We start from the raw sequence: 23,059 nt of genomic DNA, 5'->3' as shown, positions 1-23,059 counted from the left end.
ATGTAAGGAAATTCGTCTTTTCACCGGCCTTGGAAGAAATTTATGTTCGTCCCGCATGGTATGAAAGAGATTAACAGCTCTGAATTATATCTAGTCCATAAAACGTGAGGGTTTAAATTTAGTAGGAATGTCCATGTATCATTTCTCTCACAGCAGATAATTCTAAAACTAAGATTTATTACCGCTTGTGTGAAAGGCTTCTTAAACGAGTTGAAGGTTTTTCTCTCTTTCCCCAAAAATAATCAGTCTTAAAGATTTATAACATTTCCTCTGAATCTTTTCTGACATTTTATTGGAGACCGTATGAGTTTTTACAAAGGATGTTATCTTGGATTCCATTTGCATGATAAAAAAATCTCCAGTAATCAGGTTCAGTCAAGATTTATTTAACACTATCATATTCTCACTTCATGACATTTATGCAGACAAACTATATTGATAAGTTAATTAAATTTGTCTTTCCACTAATTATTTATTATAATCAATACAAATATATTTAAAGAGCAGTGATAAATTTTTTTCATATACGCATTATAGATATTAACTCTATCCTCTGGATATGGACGAGGATCATATATATATATATATTATATATATAGATATATATATATATAATATATATATATATATATATATATATATATATATATATATATATATATATATATATATATATATATATATATATATTATAGATATATATATTATATAGGATACAGAGAGAGAGAGAGAGAGAGAGAGAGAGAGAGAGAGAGGAGAGAGGAGAGGGAGAGAATAAGACGCACATACAAGCTTGTCCTATACCAACGCTTCGTAGTTGCCCATTTTATTACATCAACAGGGCTGTTGTAATGAAACATAATATTCCTTGTACAATTGAAAAAACTAAAACTAAAAATTAAGCATTGAATAATCTGAAAATTACTCTTATAAAATTTGGGAATATACGGAAAACTTAGAATTAAAGGAACGAACAAATACACACACACACACACACACACACACACACACACACACACACACACATATATGTATATATATACATATATATATATATATATATATATATATATTATATATATATATATATATGCTTAAAAGATCACAGTAGATCACGTGACTTCGTTAAATAAGCGAATACCACAGGAAAATGGTAGAAATCCAAGCGCTATCGTCTTTACTAAGACATTGTCAAGGAACGAATGAAATGCAATTGGAGAGAAAGTTATCAGGTAAACAACAGATCAAAAATACCAGATGGTAAATTGTCAAAAGGGTAAAAGTTAAGAAGATAATCCAGGATTATCGGCTATCACATGGTCACAAACCAAAACATAGATTTAACCCTAACAGAAAATACAAATTATCTGTACAATTCAAAACATATAAAAAATGAATATATTAATTTTGTTGCTTATATTTAATAACACTTGTTTCATTATGAAGGCATGAAGTTTAAATAAACAAAGACTTAAATTTAGAACATTTCCATTAGTTGACTTGATGACACAAGATTCAATGATATTCCTTTTAACTTTGTCATTATATGGGATTAAGGCTCTTGCTTGACCCAGTTAATATGATGATCTAAATCACTCATATGTACAAATAATGCATTCGATATTTGCCCAGTTCTCACAGAATATTGGTGCTGTTTGAGACGTTGTGAAAGACACCGGTCTGTCCGTTATAGAATTTATCACACTTTTTGCAAGGAATTTCATATATGCAGCCTGGAATATCTTTAGGAGAATTTTTTATTACTAATCTCTTGACATTAATATTACTGCAAACAACATTTATGTTAAAAAGCTTTAAAATTCTAGGAATATCTAAAAACCTTTCATCATAAGGTAATTTTAAAATGTCATGCTTACTAAATTCAAGTTTGTCATTAGTTAAATAAAATGTTTTCCAAGCTCTTTTCCATGCCACATCTACAAAAGTTCTTGGGTATTTAAGTTTCAATGCAATATCATAAATAGTTTTAATCTCAGCGTCAATAAACTGCGGGCTACAGAACGAGCTAGTGATGCCCAAGTCGATTTTACCAGTGAGAATTCTTCGTCTAGCAGAGCGACCTTTCGACGAGTTTCAACGCATCATACTTCAGAAACACATCGACATCACAAAAGTGGAAGTAGATGATGCGTTTCGTACCCTCAGAAGCAGACGGTTTGGCTTCAATCAGACGGTCCCTGTGGATTGGAAGAATCGGATGCTGGATTATTGCTACGGAAAACTGAGCAAGTGCTGCAACCGTCTTGAAAGGAAGCTTCAAGTCAAGCTGAAGAATCTTATTGCTGAAAGCGATTGGACTAAGCATGCTAACGTGGATTTCATGATTATGACAATGTCTTAGTAAAGACGAAAGCGCTTGGATTTCTGACTATCATTTTCTTGTGGTATTCGTTTATATATATATATATATATATATATATATATATATATATATATATATATATATATATATATATATATATATGTATATATATACATATATATGTATATATATATATATTAATATATATATATATATATATATATATATATATATATATATATATATATATATATTTATAATATATATGTATTTAAAAATTTAAAATGAAAGGTAACAGAATATACAGTTAGCAGAGTGACAACGTTAAACTAAAGGTGTACATAAATAAACAATACAAGTCAAGACAAATACGGAGGGGAAGAGGACATTTGTGTCGTTAACGACGGAACAAGATGTTTAATAAAAAGTGATTCCAGAAAAACAAGGTATTGAGGGTTGGTGGTATGGCCTAAAATGCAGAAGTCTTTATTATCGATATGTTTCCAAATTTTGGAGTGGTTTCTAATATTGTAATGTTCCGGGTTTGAACTTTTGTCACCAGTAGGGAAGCTTATGCCACGATGAGAATCGATACGACCCCTAAGGAGTTTTCCTGTGGATGCCAAATAGGTCCCACTTTGACATTCAGGGCAAATATACTTATAAACAGCAGAGGACATATAGAGTGATAATGACTTATTAGTGTAAAAGAGTGAATCAATGGTAAAAGTGTTCTTAGGAGTTAGGTTAACGTCAATGGCATACAAATATTCCTGAATAATTTGCACGAACTTTGTGAAATTTGAGATCATGTGCAAATTGGAAAGCATGCGTAAACTTCATTTTGGAACATTTAAATCGATACGTTCAGCCTCTAAAAGTGAATATGAAGCTGACCTCTTCGTGGGATATGTTAATACGATACACCCGAGCATAAAGTGAACTATCGAGAAAGAGGCGAATGACCGTCTACCATTCCTAATTTCCTGGACGTTCTAGTTTTCAGATAACACGACAGTTTTAATACCACGATTTTTAGGAGGAAACCTTTTATTGGCCGTGGTACCAACTTTTACAGTTTATGTTTTTGTAATAATGCATCCAACTCCGTTTCTACCCTTCTTCACAGAGCACTCGTCCTTGTGTCGAATTACAGCCTTTTCCATAATGAAACAACATTTTTATAAACATTTAGCAGATGATATAATTTCTAATTTACCAGCTTTGCAGGAAAACAGTTATTATTAAAGAAGTCGATTAAATTTTTTTTTTCTTCATGGAAAAAGTTCCAATTCGGCGTTAGGACTATTACGAAACGTTGAAATAAAGATAGTCAATACATCTGTATGTATCCTGGCTCCTTACATTAAGCTATGTATATTATATAATATCTTTATAAACTTATACTATTATATATCTATATATTATAATTATATTATATAATATAATATCTATTATATATATATATATCATATATATATATATATTTACATATATATATTATATATTACATTATTTTATAAATATAAAATATATATAGAAACGCTTATTCTCATCAGAGCCACATGACTATATATATAATATATATAATATATATATATATATATATATATATATATATATATATATATATATATATATATTATATATATATATATATATATATATATATATAATATATATATATATATATATATATATATATAGAAACGTTTTTCATCAGCAGCATATATATATATATATATATATATATATATATATATATATATATATATATATATATATATATATATATACATATATATATATATATCTCTGTGTGTGGTTATGGGTGTAAGTTTTATTTCTAAATGTAGTGAATTCTTTATATTTTACCGATATATATATAAAAAATAAAAACTTTATTTTAATTAGGAGTTAGTTGACTCAGTGGTAACATATTGCTGAAATACAGTTTTAATTTAAATTCAAATAAGAGATTTGTTTCATTTATCATCCACCAGTTGATTCTTAATACCTTCGGGAGTTTTCACTTAAAAATAAAATGAATCTTGGAAAGGATCTAAATAAATGAATGCACTATGCGACGGCGGCGTCATTATATTCAATATTTTTTTATATTGTAAAATGAAGAGATTTGAGAAATAAGGATGCAATATTAACTAATTTATTTTCTCTTTCTTATATTCTCGCAGACTGTCCACTTGCCTAAGCACTGATATGCATTTGATATGTACTATGCGGATACTCGGCATCGGGTATGTTAGGAAACTGGAGATATTGAAAATCAAAATATCCACTTACGATTTGAATTTTTTGGGGGCGTAATGAAAAAGGTTGCTTGTAATTATTTCTAAAAACCACTAGCAATAGGTTAGTATCGTTCTTCTATCCTGTAATTTTATTTGCTAATTTAATTTAATATGTTTTCATATAAGACCCCCGTTTAAGACCAAAATTTTATGTATTGTGTCATAGTCTAGTATTGCTAAATCATTCCATACAATAAGTAAGTAGATATGATATAAATTCATTCATCTAGATATAGATACCCAATGTCATAAGAACTATTCATATTATGAGCTCTCAGATCAGTAATTTTATCCAATGCTTAATTCTGTATTACCCAACGTCTCTCTCTCTCTCTCTCTCTCTCTCTCTCTCTCTCTCTCTCTCTCTCTCTCTCTCTCTCACTATCGATTATTGTTAGTATAATAAGGAAGAACAGGGAAACAGCCTTCAGCATGTCTTTTACCTGAGATAACAAAGAATAATATCAGGGATGAAGGTATTTAAAATTCACCAGAACGTCGTGTAATGGAATACATTTTTCATGCAAATCGTCTCATTGTTTACCTGGGTGCATAAAATGGGAGAGTTTACTACATTGTAACATACATCATGTGGGTATATTGGACACATAAGATACTGCTCTTAATAATGTGCTCAATAAAAGGTTATTGGTGATGACTTTGTTTGTCACAAATTTGCTTCAGCATGGTTGCGAGACAATTTGGTCAGGGTCTTTGCTTTATGTTCTAAATGCTAACAATGATCTGTTTGTCCTTCTCTCGTCGAATGTTAATGTTAGGTTCTTATTTTATTTAATGTTGCGGCGTACCTATACTCTTGTTTTTTTTCATCTGTACATCCGCCTGTGTGTTTTTGTATGGTAACACTGCGTCCCGGGCTTTAGATAGTTACGCTATTTGTAAGTTTTAGGTAAATAAAAGGATATCTGGGTGTACATTTGCAACTGAAAAGTGTTTTCATAATTTACTGTATGCGAATTACACTGTTAATATTCGAAATAGGATATTATTATAATCGTTGAATATAAGCTGAATGTAACTATCTAAAGCCCGGGACGCAGTGTTACCATACAAAAACATCACAGGCGGATGGACAGATGAAAAAAAACAGAGTATAGTCACGTATGTTAACATCATCACATTCATAACTATTTTCTTTGTATTTTCGCTCACTCCGGAAGTAAGCCTACAAACTACTTTGTTGATGTTGTTGTTCTAGTTTGGGGGTTAGCAAAGGTCTATGGTACCTTAAAAAGGTTTGAAAATGGTGTTTCGCGTTGAGTTAAAGATACAAAAATTTTTGAACAGAATATTTATGATTTACTTATTAGAATGAACATGAAAATAAACGTGCATGTTAAATATAGCATATTTTTTATAATTTTGAAACAAAGGTCTATTTGACCGTAGGTTTTAGCACGTTTTAATTTGAATTAAAAGTTAGGAATATAATGTTTACAGTTAATGCGTGAGGGGAAAATCTTGCACGGGACCCGAGTCAGCTGGAGGTCGGATTACGCCTGCGAGCTTTATTAGAGGGATTACATAAGAGGAATCAGCATTTTCTATCGTCACTAGAAATTCTCCCTTAACCCTTTTTTTTTTATTCATAACAGCAAACATTCTTAGACCAACTGCGGATATTTTGTACTAAAATGAAGAACACTTTACCCATATTGACCTGCTCAAGGTATTGATCCTAAGGTCTTTTTTTTTATCAACGGTCTAGATGATGTGCTGCTTATTGACTTTAAACATGCGATATACTCGTAGAATGGATATGAATGTTATGTCCCGAATTCACCGACATATATATATATATATATATATATATATATATATATATATATATATATATATATATATATATATATATATGTGTGTGTGTGTGTGTGTGTGTGTGTGTCTGTGTGTGCGTGCGTTATTCCCCCCCGCCCTCCCCCGCCCCCGCCCCCCCTTGATCGGTGTTTTCTAAAAATATATTTCTTTACACTATACGGTGAGAGAATGATAATAGAAAATAAGCATCAATATATATGATTCCCTTAAGTTAATAGTTATTAACAAAAAGCACGCACACACACACACAGATTATACACATATATATATATATATATATATATATATATATATATATATATAATATATATATATATAACAATATATATATATATATTATATATGTATATATATATATAATAATTATATATATATATAATTATTATTTTATTATAATATATATATATATATCCACAGGAAAATGATAGTCGGAAATCCAAGCGCTTTCGTCTTTACTCAGACATTAACTCCTTGGCAATGTCTGAGTAAAGACGAAAGCGCTTGGATTTCTGACTATCATTTTCCTGTGGAATTCGCTTATTTATGAAGTCACGTGCATCTACTGTGATATTTTAAGCATATATATATCTATATATATAGATAGATATATATATATATATATATATATATATATATATATATATATATATATGTGTGTGTGTGTGTGTGTGTGTGTGTGTGTGTATACTCATAAATTGTGAATGCGTATGTATGTATGCATGTACGTATATGTGTGTATTATTTTGTTTTTCTGCATTTATACTCGCGATTCCTTAACAATGAAGTATACAGGATAGGTTCGACATTCCAAAGAGCATGACCGTATATTTCATTAGTTAGAAATGGAATTCTGTTCAGATACCTAAGTTATAACAATTCTCCAAATGCATGGTTTGGCATGATTAACAATTATATTTCAGAGGGCATATTCACAGCTTTTGGCGTTGAAATTCTTCTTATTTGCTGCATAGAAGTGTTTAATAGGTTAAACATGTAGTTACCTTTTAATTATGTTGACAAAGATAGCATTAAAAGGTACAATTTTCGGTGAGTTATTTTGTTATTTTGAAGCGGAATGAGACCTTCTTGGAAATTTTGTCATTTTGTTAAAATCAATTATATATTAATTGAACTTGAAGAGTTCGACATTTAAGCAGTCAAAGAGTATTTGTAATTCCAATTTTTAACCCAGGCTATATAGTTGTGATAGCCTTTTCATAATAAATATTAAAACATCAAATTTCACCATAAATATGAATTGCTACCGTTGGCTGGCAAACTCTTAGATTGAAGCCCAGGACCAAATTGAAATCTTATATAATGTTCTATCATAGGAGGCATAAAATAGTCACTAGTGCATTATAAACAGTAATGAGCAATCTGTCCGTGATTGTGGTCTCCATAAAATTTACTCATGATATTATATTTGTATCTATGCTTTTATTTTAACATAAAATTATGTTTTATCTAATATTATTTTATTATATTTGGATAATAAGTAAGGTAGTATTTTTACTCAGGCCTCTTAAAATCTGAAGTGTTCTCATTATTATATCCTAAGATTATGTTACGTGATTCCTGCGTTTAGAAAACAGTGATACAATTCATGCTAAAATTCCAATAGCTTTGTGCATATAAGAGAGAGAGAGAGAGAGTAGAGAGAGAGAGAGAGAGAGAGAGAGAGGGAGGGGGACGAGACGAGAGAGAGAGAGAGAGTAAGAGAGAGAGAGAGAGAGAGAGAGAGAGAGAGGGCGGGAGAGAGAGAGAGAGAGAAAATTAGAATTCCGGTGGGATCAATGAACGTTAGATTGATACATCATTATTTTTTCTCATACCATCGTTGTCAATTTCCCTTTTTTCAAACTGGTCGCATGAGCTGTAGAAGTAAATCTTGATCAGTAGTATTTTTGTTTTAGAAAAGTTTCTTTTTATATCAAAGCTGTGGCCTGTACCATCGTTGGCAAGTCCCTTTTTTTCTTTTTTTTTAACATCGTAAATCTTCCACAAAATGACAGCAATTTGACCAGTGTTCTGTTCATCTAAATATAACCTGGTTTCTTACTTACTTTTCTCGTATTTTAGGTTTTTTTTTTATAAAATCTTGCACATTCCTCGATAAAACTTATCAATAGATTTCCACCTATGAAAATGAATTTTAAATGACCTACTGCCGTAGCAGTGCTGTTACGTGTCATCCTAACGTTTTTCAGGTACAGACTATAGTGTCTGAGATAAAAAAGAAAATCAGTCTACCAGTTTAATTTTTAACCAGATATCAAAAGTATATTTTGTTATTAATGGATAACAGAGACACTGCAAACACAGGCGAAATTATTATTATTATTATTATTTTTTAGAGCAGAAATTTCAAAGCAAATTTGAGTAAAAGTAAGGATACGCAGGTTAACAAACAATCACAGTCAATTCTTTCGTCAGTTCGTCTCGTTCTCATACAAAGATAACCAAGTCTCGACATATCAATTATAATATGAATGAAATTTAGCGAGAATTGTGATAGTCTGACTTCAATTCAATGAAACCCTTCCCGAGCTTTGACATTATTTAAGGTGTCGCCAGTGACTACGATAAATGTTTTCTAAGAGCAAAGGTCACGCGACTGCCCACACACTCTTATAAATCTTACATTTCATAAAACATTTTTTTTGTTTCATGAATTTATATTCTTATATATTACATTTGATATAATATTCTCTTTATTGCCCTCGTCCGGTAGATATTTTTTTATTTGCAAACGTGCAATACTTTTTACGGTGATTTTACTTTAAATAAGCACTTTCTTCCCTTTCCTTCTTAAGAGGATTGATATTGATTTGTTATATGGAATCTTTGAATTACTCGAGAAACTTGATTTTAGCCCTTTAACTGATATAGCCAACTTCTAAATCAAAACAAATAAAATGTAGCTCGAAGACGTATTCTTGCCATCGAATTACATTGAGCAAGAATAAGCACTTTCATCTTTCCTATGGACCTTGATAAAGTTATAGTTTCATAGAACATTATCAATTTTACATGAACTTTATGAAATGGTACTAAAACTTTACGATATATATATATATATATATATATATATATATATATATATATATATATATATATATATATATATATGTGTGTGTGTGTGTGTGTGTGTGTGTGCGTGTGTGTGTGTATAGTGTACACTCGTAAAGAAAATGGACAAAGAAGTTGACCCCGAGAAGAGTGACTTAATTGCCTCCATTGAGACAGGAACGTCCCTCGTGTATGCTTTGTGGTCTTTATGCTCAGTGCTTTCCTTTCTAACAAATCTCACTCTGCGTTCTAGTCTTCTTAAAGCATTCATGAATAGTTTTGAGAAGCAGGCATTGGAATAATCATTACGTGGGTGGCCGTGAATAGTGAGATTTATTGTATAATTTCTTTGTCTGGTAGAAAATGGCTATCTGTCTTCAAGAATAGCATAATTGTGTTCGTTTATTCTCTTGTTTCGTGAGCATGAATCCCGCATATATTGTGAAACATAAACAGTGCTCTTAACTGTGAATTAGAATGAATTATTGTTGAGCTCGCAGCATTTTGCCAAGGGAGAATTTTTTTTTCTTTTAGCATGGCTGGTAGATTCCGTACCCAGTAAAGAAACATTTTTTTCATACATGAGCGATTTACAACTGACTTTGTACAATCAAGAAATTTAATTCACTGGTGAGATCTTAACGTCATCATAAAACTTTAATATTTTGAATACTTCAATCTCTTTTGATATTCAGGTATTTAGTAAGTAGGTGTCTACTAACAACCGTTTATTTTCAATGCCCAAGAGCATAAAACGAGGAAATTACCAACAAATAGCACAAAGATGGGCGCACCAACATCCTCTTTTGGTAACCGATTACAACATTCGCGAATAAAATTTGGCTGCAAAAACTGAAAATTGCAGAATGAAAATAACTATGGAGGACTTACTTTAGTTAATGAAATCTAATATTTCAGGGGAGAATAACACGAATGGGCAATGCGAACTGGAGTTACATCTGTTCGAGAGATGACACAGGGAAAGCACGTAAAAGTTTCTTAATTCGCTTTGATGATTTCTATATTTAGGTGCATGAAGAAAATGAAATAAAGGCAACAATGGTGTATGAAACTTAATAATATTCATTGACTTAAACCTATTTATTTATGGCATGAAAATGTTTGCATGCACATATAGCTTCCATAAAATAGTTCCTAAATTGGGAATGAAAATAAAGGTATGCGAGTAAACAAGATATTTCAACTGGAATTACTCAATTATTGCAATTACTTTATTCTAGCTATGATTGAGCTTAACGAAGGTGTGATTGATGTTTGTGCCAGGTATGGCTCATTTTTAATTGACTCTTGTATTTGTTCATAAATATGTAGTAATTAGTCAGGAGAGTATAATAGGCATTACTCATTTGTTATAAGGGCTACATATATCAATACTATTATATGCTTTAAAAACTATAATAAAAAAATAATTGAAGGCTCCCATCACTAGCTTTTAAAATTATTTTACAGACCAATGAGAACCATGAGGAGTATTCTTTTATTTGACTTATACATTGTTCTAAATTCCGAAATTCCAGTAGATTGAATCCAAAATTTTGTGAATAAACATCGACCAACGCTGAAAAGGAATACATTTGTTAAATAGCAAGAATTAATAGAATTATCTAAAGCTAGTTTCGGAAAAATGCAGTTTCTAAAATATGCACGTACATTTATAACTGTATTATAAGAGTAATTTATTTTGTAGAACATGTACGTATTACGTACATAAAGCTTCTTATATCATATAAGTATAATTTTGTTTTTATTTAGGAAGTAATTTGAATATCTGAATGACACATCTATATACATGTTTTGCCATACACTGACGTTTGACATCGGTAAAAAAAAAAAAAAAAAAAAAAAAACTTGATAACTTTTGGCAGAAGAGAAAGTCTAGCAAGAATTTTTTATTTAATATTCTTCACTAAAACGTGAACGTCAGAGTATCTTCTCAAACCAACGTTTCCTATTTTAGGTTATAAGGTAAAGCGCAAATCGATTTCATCAGACCTACAGTGAATAAGAAAACACATTCAGTTTTCCAGTGATGTTTGCAGTGGTCGGTATATTGGTAAGAAACAAAACATAGTGCTGGCTGTTTTTCTTAAATTCAGGTCTCTCAGCCAATCTTTTTGAACCAGATGAAAAGTCGTGTCCATCAAGAGGAAGGTGACTTTGATCTATTCTCTACGGACGTGTGTGATCCATGATTGGAAAAAATTCCTTTGGATGTTCAGATGAACTTTCCAGAATTCTCCTGGATCTTCTGTCACATACGTGATGACTTCCAGACCGTGCACTTTTATGTCCATTTCTTTATTTCATATTACTTGGGTTGCCATATCTGGAACAGAACTGTGTGGCTGTTATCATCTTTATTTGCGCATTGAATTCCACACATACATTGAAAAGAAATGTCTACGAAACTGATATATCATGATGTCTACATGTGCGTCTTTGATATAGGGAGAGTTCACGGATTGACACCGTTAATGCTATTGTCCTCTGGCAAGAGTCTCAAATATTATTTAAAGAAACGAAAAAATATAACGATGAGTGAATAATAGGAAATCTTTTGTCTCGAAGGTAGTCTAGCGAGTAACTTGAAACAATCATTTCGTGCTTTTTGGGGGGTTGGGGGTGAATTTTATCGAGATCATCATTGCACCCTACGCACTTTCATATTTGTAGAAATTTCTTCTGTAGTTATGTATATATATATATATATATATATATATATATATATATATATATATATATATATATATATATATATATATACACACACACACACACACACACACACACACACATATATATATATATTATATATATATATATATATATATATATATATATATATATATATATATATATATATATATATATATATATATATATATATATATATATATATATATATATATATATATATATATATATATATATATATATATATATGTGTGTAAGGGTTACATTTAAAAATATATGTTCCATATATAAATAAGCCAATGACCCAAGGGTTCACTGTTGAGATAGCAAGGAGTGTGATAGGGATTGTTAAACAGAATGCAAACTAAGCCTTGGCTTGTTGTATCAGCGGCACCCTTGTTTGCATTTGCCTGTGATAATCAAAGCCATTGTTGTGTCAAACAGGTCACAGTGCTTTCGCCTGAGAACCTGGTGCCCTATAACCCACAGACATCTAAGTGACTTCCTCTCACATGTTCGTCTGTCTGTATGTTAGTATGCTGAGCTAAGCATTGCTCTCCTATGATTTTGTAAATGCATTGTAACTCAGAACTCTACTTCCCCTCCTAGAATCAAGTTCTCTTAACCGCCTATTTGCCTCTATTTAAGAGATGTAGTTTCGCAAATATATTGTTAAGTTTATCATCATGAGTTTGAAACATCTTCGCCTTTATACCCAAAGAAGATACTGACTTAGATATTATTGTCGCAATCTCCGACGAGGATGGGAAGTATACAAACAGATACTTACGTATAACATCGCAGGTCTTGATAATCTCACAGGGCGCCTCGTTATACAAGGGCCAGCACTACATTGGTAGCAACTCGGACTATTCCACATCATCCGAAGACTAAAAAAATGTTTACGAAGTGGACGAGTGTATCCATATAGATATTTCAATAGGATCGTAGGAATCGTAGTGATAAAAAAAAAAGTCATGATGGCCACCTCTGCACCCATTAACCCCGCACCCAACAACCCAGTGGTAACCTTAGTCTGTGCTAGGTCTGCAATTGCTCCCTTTCAAGGCCGGGTCAACAGGTTCTTGCCTCAAGGCGTCGAATCTTGGATCTTGTCAGTGGATGCTCATTTAAAAGCAAAATGCATCACTGACCCATCCTTCCAATTACAGGAAGCTAAAAGTTTCATTGACTTTGCTAAAGGAGATGCAGGTTCGTACCAGAGGGGAGTCTTTTTCCAAGAGGCGAAAACATGGGATGAATTTAAAATTAGATTACGGGCCATATATGGCAGTGAAGAAGCCTTGGATGTAGTTTTAGCTTTGAGGAACATCATTAATATGGTCTCTATAACTCAACTTAACATTGTAGAGAGGGTGGCACTAATTGCTGACCGGCTGAATGAATATCGGGATAGTTTGCTTACTTCCTCTTGGGTTACGGGAAGGAACATGGCTGTGAAAGATTTTATCAGGCTCACATATTTAACCTGCTTGACAGTTATGTTGCTGGAAGCCTTGGTAAGCTGTTTTGACAAGAAGCTATTGCCCGACAGTATGGAGCTAGATACATATAAACAAATTAAGAGACATATATCTAAGTGCACAGACCTGGACCCCTTGCTTACTCAAGTTTTTGCAAAGAATGAAAGTAAACCACAGCAAGTAAATATCGTCAATAATAACACAGCAAGGGTAACTTGTTTTAATTGTAAGCGCGCGGGGCATATGACTGCAGACTGCCGAACACTTTATTGTTCAATTCATAACACCTCCAGTCATTCTTACAATCTATGCTTCTCACGTAACCAACAGCAACATAATGCTAAAAACACACATAATGTTGCCAATGATAATAAGAAGAAGAATCCTCATTACTATAAAAAGAAACAGGTAAACAGTAACTCTGCTCAAAATCAGGAACAAACAAATCGTTCTTCAGGAAATTCTGTTCCCGGGCCGTCTAACCAAAACTCACAGAGTCAGTAAAATTTTCCGAGTGTGCAAAGCAAACCAAATACCACATAATTAACTCCAGCGGGGGAGAGAGTGATGTTGGGTCATTCGTATCAACATCTTTTGAATCAAATAACAAATTTAATCACTAACAAGATCTATGTGAGACCCAGAATTTTCCTATGAACCACATGACTGAATCCAAAAAATCAGTGCAGGTTCCCATAGACTTTCACCATATACATGCTATTATCAGTAAAGATGAATTATGTCCTACCTTGCATGCTGTAAATTTAGAGCACCGACTCTTCACACTGCTTTTGATTCCGGTAGTCCAGGTAATATCATGGATTTGCGGACTCATCACATGTTGTTTTGAGAAGTATGACTTTCGGGTATTGGTAATAATGACTTAAGTGTAGTGGGCGTAACTCAGATTCAGTACAAGGTGGGTAAGCGCACGCTTACCGATACCTTTATAGTTGTACAAAACATTGATATGTATCCAGCTGTAATTATAGTATACCCGTCTATGGGCATTCAAAACATTGCCTTAGCCCCTGCCAAACACAGCGTGTATATCAAAGGAAAATTCTGTAAATCTTCTAACACCTTAAAATCAGTTTTGGACAAAAAAGAAACAAACAATCAAACAGTAACATACATTGCGAAACCAATCACTTGTCCCATGAATCATGACATTGTTCAAGCGACCCAACAGAATTCTTGCACACCCGTAATAGCAGATTGCACGTAAACTCTCGGGCCAAATGTACCTTCGAATATATTAGTGCGTGTAAAGAAGACTGCCGGGATCTGAAATGTTAATCCTTTCCGACACTCCGAAAATTAATGGACTGTCCGTAACACAAGTACTATACACTGTTGATTCACAGCAACAAGTTAACATTGAAGTCTGTAACCATTTGAATACCAATCTAGTGATCCACAAAAATCAACACATCATGGATATGGAAGTTTATGAGTATCGCATTCTTACTGTTGCTGAAATTAATCACGCTCAACCTGTTGTGGACGAATCCCTCTTACAATCTACCAAAAGAAAAATCAATAAAGACATTCAAGAAGAGGAGATTCAGCAGAAATTTTTTTATCTTTTAACTAAATATCATGATGTTTTCTCCACTACCGAGGGATCTCTGGGAAAAACGGATGTCATTGAACACCAAATAGGGCTAAAAGACAAGCATAAAGTTATTTATGTACCTTCGTACCTACTCCCTATGAAATTCCAGAATGAGATTAATGATGAAGTAGGTAAAATGTTAGAAGAGGGAGTCATTAGGAAATCGAACAGCCCTTATAATTTCCCCTTAATCGTTGTACCGAAAAAAGATTGGATTTGGCGTATTTGCGTAGATTTCCATTGCTTAAATGAGGAAACGATTCCCGATCGATTCCCATTGCCATGTACTGACGATATTTTATCTTTGCTAGGACAGAACAAATATTTCATCAGTTTGGACTTACTTAAAGGCTTTCACCAGATACCTTTAGAAAAAGAGAGTATCCCATACACCGCCTTCAGCACAGCCAGGGGACATTATGAATTTTTACGTATGCCTTTTGGCTTACATTGTGCCCCAATTACATTCACAAGAATGATTAATATAGTGTTCGGAGACTTGTTAGGGGATACCCTACATGCCTGTATGGACAACCTTGTAATCTTTTCTAATTTAAGATTGAATGTAACTAAGTGTGAGTTTTTTAAAACAGAACTCGTCTATTTAGGTATTACGGTGTCTAGTGGTGTCTTAAGGTAGTCCACGATAAGGTGTCGGCTATCCGTAACTTTCCGATACCTACTAACGTCAAGGTGATACAGCAATTTTTAGGCTGTAGTGGATATTACTGGCATTTTATACACAATTATTCCACTATAGCTGCTCCTCTAACCGATCTTACGAAGAAGGCCGTAGATTTTATATGGTCTGAAAAGCATCAACAGGCTTTTGATACCTTGAAAGAGGAATTATGCAGTGCTCCTATCTTAAAATTCCCTGACTTCAGTAAGGAATTTTTTATCGCAACTGACGCCTCAGACCAAAGGGTAGGAGGTGTACTGCTTCAGCAATATGACAAACAGTTTTTCCCTATAGCTTTTTATTCACGTAAACTGAGAGTTCTGAAAGTAAATATGCAGTAATAGACAAGGAAGGGCTAGCTATTGTTAACTCACTAGTACATTTTAAATTCATAATATAAGGCTATCCTGTCAAGGTTCTTACTGGCCATAAGCCCCTCACCGTCTTCTTCAAAGGCTTTAGTCACAGTCCCAAAAGAACTCGGTGGCATATGATCATTCAAGACTTTGGTGCAAGCAAATATCATTGCTGAAGCCCTATCGCGCAACCCCGCACCATCTTGTATGGAGCCATTAGCTGAACTAGTAGATATATCAACATCCGTGCCTATTGTTAAAACTGTATCTGAACAGGAAGACCCGGGTTGGAGCGCAGGACTAGTACAGACTGAACAAAGAAAAGATCAGCAGTTAAAGAAAATAATAGATGCTTTGAACAGCCATCCTAAAGAAAGTGAATATGTGAAGTATATGCAGCAGAATTATATAATCAAGGATAACATTCTGTTCAGGTCCGTGACAAGGAAAACCTGAAGCACCCCACAGGTGACTAACGACTAGGTAGTGGAACCAATCTCGCTTATACCAATCGTCTTAAACTGGTTGCATTCCAATCCATTACATGGTCATCCAGGGTTCTCCATCATGTCACAGAAAGCCAAATCACTATTTTATTGGCCTACGATGCTTACAGATATAAAAAAACACATAGCTAATTGTCACATTTGTCATGAAAACAAAGGGCACACTAAGACACCTGTCAGCTTGGGGGCCTATCCCATTCCCAACCAACCCTTTGGAAGAGTACACTTAGATTTATCAACAGGGTTTTACGAGTCTGACCAAGGAAATAAGCACCTCTTAGTGTTAATAGATGCCTTGACTCGATATACAGAATTTATAGCACTAAAAACTAAAACCGCAATTGAATGAGCCAGGAAATTTTACGAGTGATACATTTGTAAACATGGAATTCCACACATGATAATCTCTGACTCGGGTGGAGAATTCAATAATCATTTCCTTAACTCATTGTGTGAATTCCTTTGCATTAAGAAAATCAATACCATGATTTATCACCCAGAGTCAAATGGATTAGTTGAGAGGGTAAATAGGATGGTGTTAAATGTCCTACGAGTTACACTTGGGGGAATGGATCCCAACTGGGATATTGCCATACCCGCAGTTCTAAGTACTCTTAACCATTCATATCATGTATCTATCAAAATGTTGCCGCACGAGGCATTGTACGGTACTCCAGCTAGGACACCTCTCCATGTATTTACGCCTACAACCAATTTATCAAATCCCCTACGGGATGTTATGGAAGCATGTGTAAGCCGATATAATATACTTCGTAAGAATTTTGAGGAATCACAAATCATAATGAAAAGAAATCATGATGAAATCGCTAAGCCAACTAAATCATATGGAGTAGGCGATCAAATATATATACAAGTATATGTACGCAAGGGTTTGAACTACAAGCTAACACCTAAGTTTGAAGGCCCGTTTAGCATTTTAGAAATATTAACAGCCAACAGACTAAAAGTTCAAAACATATCCCAACCTACTGACGTGAGAACAATGCCGTTGGCTCATGTTCGCAGTTAAGGGAAAGAGGGTAGAAGGAAAGAAAAGAAAAAAAAAGATAAGAATTTATGTATGGTTATATATATGAAACATACTTAATAAAAAGTATATATGAAACTTGCATGATAAAAGTATGTATATATAAAATTAGTATGAAAATATTTTATCTGTTTTGTATAGAAGTAGTTAATTCAAACACGAGTAATTACATATATCTCACTAACTGCATTTTTCCAACATGAAACTTATATTTTTCGGATTGGTACTGTTTGTTCAGACATTCTTGTTGTGTGGGAAGACTGATCAAACAAAAAATATACAGTTTACACATGGCTCTATCATTGAAAGAACAGAGGAAATTTTCATTACAGCAAGCAATATAGTTCTAAAAGTTGATTTGCGAGCAATTTTCCTGCCAGAAGATGATGTCATTAACCTAAAAAGCGACTTATCGCGGTTTGCTGAATCATTGAATCAATTACACCATCGTCATTTTCCTTTTAATCCAGAGATTTCGCTAGCTCAAACTTTAAGTGTCGCAGAGATGTTGTCATTCGACTTGTGAAACAAAACTGCTGAAGCAGAATGCTTGGTTCGTGATCTACTTATGTGGACCGTGAGACACAGTAGCATAGAAAGACATAACCTGTTTATATTTGCGGTGCTCAATGTCTTCGGGTCTGTTGCAAGTTTAGGTTTGGGAATTTCAAATCGTCTTAAGATTAACGATCAGAATAAGAGAATTGAATTTTTGCAACACGAAAATGAATTAGTTTTTTCCGAACTCCGTAAACAATTATCATCAATCAATCAACTTATGACATTGGTGAACGAACATTCCAGTAATATCAATCAGATGATGGATGTGCAACACCTGCTGGCAACATTAGCATATTACAGTTCTAAGGTACACCATATCCGTAAAAAAATTTCACATTTTATTGAAAATCAAAGGACTATGAGGAAGCTATAACGCTAGCTACAAAAGGTGTTCTTTCACCACATCTTTTGCCTATCAAAGATTTAACAATAACTTTAGTGAACGGACAAGAGAAACTTGGTTATATTCCTTTGTTAGATGCACACAAGATAGAATTTTATTATAGCTTAATATCAGTAAGTGTTGAGAATTACAGGATCATGATTAACATTCCTTTTAATTCTTCTGATGCCTGGCAATCTTACAAAATTGCACCGTTTCCTACTTTCATGACGAATAGCTCATTACCAGTAATATCTAATCTGATGGGATACGTATTGATTTCCCCTAATAAGGAAACATTTACGGTTATCAGACCTGGATAGGTAATAAAGTTTGTACAGCTGACTCCTTTGAATTCCACAATATATCAGGGGATTCATGCAAGTTAGGTCTAGTGCTAAACGGCTCTTTCTCTCATACACGTGAACGATGTCTGAAACAACTTTACCCTTTTGACAAGTATAAGTTCGCTTACAGGCTGAATAACGGATCGTGGATGCGATACAACAGAGCAGGGTTTCACATCGCAAGCCCAGACGGATCAACGGCCTCTTCACGGATGTTCGTCGCCATGGACGGCTGCAGTTGGAATGACGCCCAACTACACGTTTTTTGGTCCATGGAGTACGCACATATTCATAAGAAAACGAAGGCTTAACTCTCACCGATTTTTTTCTTCCGGTTTTTCCGATGGTACCATCATCCCCAGCTTTACCCTTCCCCTTCTTTACACTACATGAACCGTGCCCATCAACTATTCAAAGGCAAAACTGTCTTGGTATGGGACCGCACGTCTTCAAGGGCTTACCCATGTCAATTGAGGATCTACGGTTCTACACACTGCTGGCTGTGACATGCGTGTTGGTGGTGGTTCTGGTCACCACTAACGTATTTGCTTGGCGTAGGTTGAGGCAAACAAGAATGGATCATCAACAGAACGTCGTACCCCGCCCTGACACTTTCCAATTAGCCCTTAAGGCATTTGACTTTAGAGCCAGCACTACACACACACACATATATATATATATATATATATATAGATATAGATATTAGATATATATATAGATATATAGATATAATATATATATATGATAGATATATATATATATAGATTATATATATATATATATATATATATATATATACATATATTTTATATAATCATATATATATACATATATATATATATATATATATTATATATATATAGATAGATTATATATATATATATATATATATATATATATTATATATATATATATATATATATATATATATATATATATATATATATATATATATATATATATATATATATATATATATATATGTGTATATTATATATAATATAATATATATATATATTATAATATATATATATATATATATATATATATCTATACATATAACTCTTATTAAAAGTTGAATGTTTTCTGTGAAATTGAACCCAGGAAAACACCCATGGAAAGTGTAACTTTCGTTCGTCTTTTTGTTCAGTCCCTCAGCCAAAGGTTGTCTGTCTAAAAGACAAAGGACGGAAAACATGCAATTCATTGACATCAAAGATAAAGTTAGTCAATCTCTCTCTCTCTCTCTCTCTCTCTCTCTCTCTCTCTCTCTCTCTCTCTCTTCGTCTCTCTCTCTTCATCTCTCTCTCCTCTCCTCCTCCTCCTTCGCCACATCAAATGAAACTTGTGGAATTGCCTCTTGCAATTAATTTCATTGCTAAATGAATTAGACTTCATATCAGTGTGGCTGATAATTTCATCAATGCTTCAGGGGCTTTTACTTTTATCTTTTTTTAAATAGCTGTCATTCCAAGTCAGTTTTCTTTCGTTTAACTTAAACTGCCCATATCAAGATTTTAAAAATAGTTGTTTTTTATACCAATGTCACTTTTATTACAATTTCAGCTCCTATTGTTATCAAAAGTAGCACTAGTACTAGTAGTATAAGTAGCAGTGTTGCAATAAATCTGTAGATTATTGTAGCGAATTCTGAATAGCTATTTAATTAATGATGTAGAGAAATTGGGGCCATTTTTATCACAGGTATGGAACACTTTCCTAGACATACCATGTCTCCCTTAAGATTAATGCACAAAAATTGCATGTATGTACATTATTTAATAGCTGTGTATCTCAGCTATGAAATAATGTACAAAATATTGCAAAAATGTAGGATATAAATCGATATCATGATTTATTCTGGGAGAGACAAGTATGGAACTCGAAACAATCGACAAACAATTATCGCTAAAAGCAACCGTGACAAACAGATGGAAAACGCCGTTCGACTGCGATGCTCAACATTTTTGTTTATTAGCTGTGGATCTAACTTTAAAGTTAGCCACGGATTTAGGTTGTGTTGGGGGAGTCATTCGGAATTTCCCAAAGATACATAAAATTATATAAAAAAAAAATATGATATATCGTAATTGGTAATATACAGAAGTAGTACAGCTGATTTGCAAAATTCCGCAGGGCATTTTAAATGAATGATTTAGGCTTAACTTCTTTTACGCAGTTTTTATTTGATGAGAATATAGTTTGCCTATGAGCGTTTGTGATGTAGATATTTTATAATGATATAAAGTATTTCTAACAACTTGCAGCATGATTCACCTTCAGGTAGATAGCTATAGAAAAAATCCACTTTTGGCAATCCTAAGTGTATGTTTAAGCATATACTATTATGCAGTATGGTAGGAAAAATTTAACAACCTCTCTATCCATGTAAGTCTGTCGGTCTGTGAAGACATAAAATGTCATTTCGCCAAGATCAAAATGAAGTGCTTCAGCCAACGGCCCGTAGACAGGAAACAGCATGCGAGGAAATAAACGTGATCTATCGTTGTTAAGGAAAGGTCATCACAAGACAAGAAAATCCGAGAGGCACAATATTTTTCCACCTCTCGTGATATTCCTGTGTGGAAAACTAAAGAACTGAGAGAGAAGATCGGATTCGTTTTCAAATGAGTTCTTGAAATACAGGAATGAATGTAACTAAGTTATAGATATTGTCATTGCTACCACTTCTATTATAACTGCTATTACTACTGCTATTATTCTGCAGCGAAGAGAGAGAGAGAGAGAGAGAGAGAGAGAGAGAGAGAGAGAGAGAGAGAGAGAGAATATAATTGAAGCAAATCTTGAAACATTAAATACCATGTATTGTAACCTGTTGTCGGGTAAATAAAAAAAAGGATGATAATTTTGAGGTTTGTCACAGTTACTTAACTTTGAAAAGAGAATGTCTTTTGGACTGATACGGCTGGCCGTTTATTCCTTTTACAATGTATGGATAGTGTATATATAATATATATAATATATATAATATATATATATATATATATATATATATATATATGTGTGTGTGTGTGTGTGTGTGTATGTGTGTGTGTGTTTGTGAGTGTGCGTGTTTGTGTGTGTGCGTGTGTATAAGCAATAGTAAGAAAATGTATGGGTTCCTATTCTTTTTCATAATAAATTGTAACTATTGGGTAAATTCGATCTCATCGATGCACTGACGCTTTATAAAACTCATATAATGTAGAAGCAAAGCTTTCGTAAGACTCAGTTTTTCTACTTACTAGATCTAGATGTCAGTTCATTTTAGTATACAGCAAAAACCTGTAATAGCCTTAGTAACCCCCCATAGATAGAGCTTATGCTGCAAGAATTCAAACCGCAACTAACAAATACTGTTAAGAGGAACTCGTCTCCCATATCAGGATTTTCTCGTTTCCGAGTTTGTTAAAGACTTTGAGATTTTTTCTGGCACAAAAATATTTTGACAAAATCATAAGAACGTAAGATTTGTCGGTCTTTGGGTGTAAAACTGAAGAAATGTGCCTCTGAATTGGATGAATTTTCCATTAAATTTAGTGCTTGCAACAATAAAATTTAACTCTCACTAGTTTTCTATTTTACACAATATAATTCTACTATATGGGAGACAGCTACTCTTCATTTATAAGAAAAAAAAAGAATAAGCTTATAGAAATATGTGGGTATATGATTTTTTCTATAAGACAGATGTTTGGAAAGCTAATTTTTATAGAATATTCCCTAATTTAAGCTTTCAGGTCCATTTTAAGGCTTCCAAGCTCTGATATGACAAACATAAAATGAGAAATTACACTTAAATCAATGATTTAGG

This window comes from Macrobrachium nipponense, chromosome 5, assembly GCF_015104395.2.
Source record: "Macrobrachium nipponense isolate FS-2020 chromosome 5, ASM1510439v2, whole genome shotgun sequence".
Lineage (NCBI taxonomy): Eukaryota > Metazoa > Arthropoda > Malacostraca > Decapoda > Palaemonidae > Macrobrachium > Macrobrachium nipponense.
The sequence above is the reverse complement of the archived record's forward strand: the minus strand, read 5'-3'. Positions refer to the sequence as shown.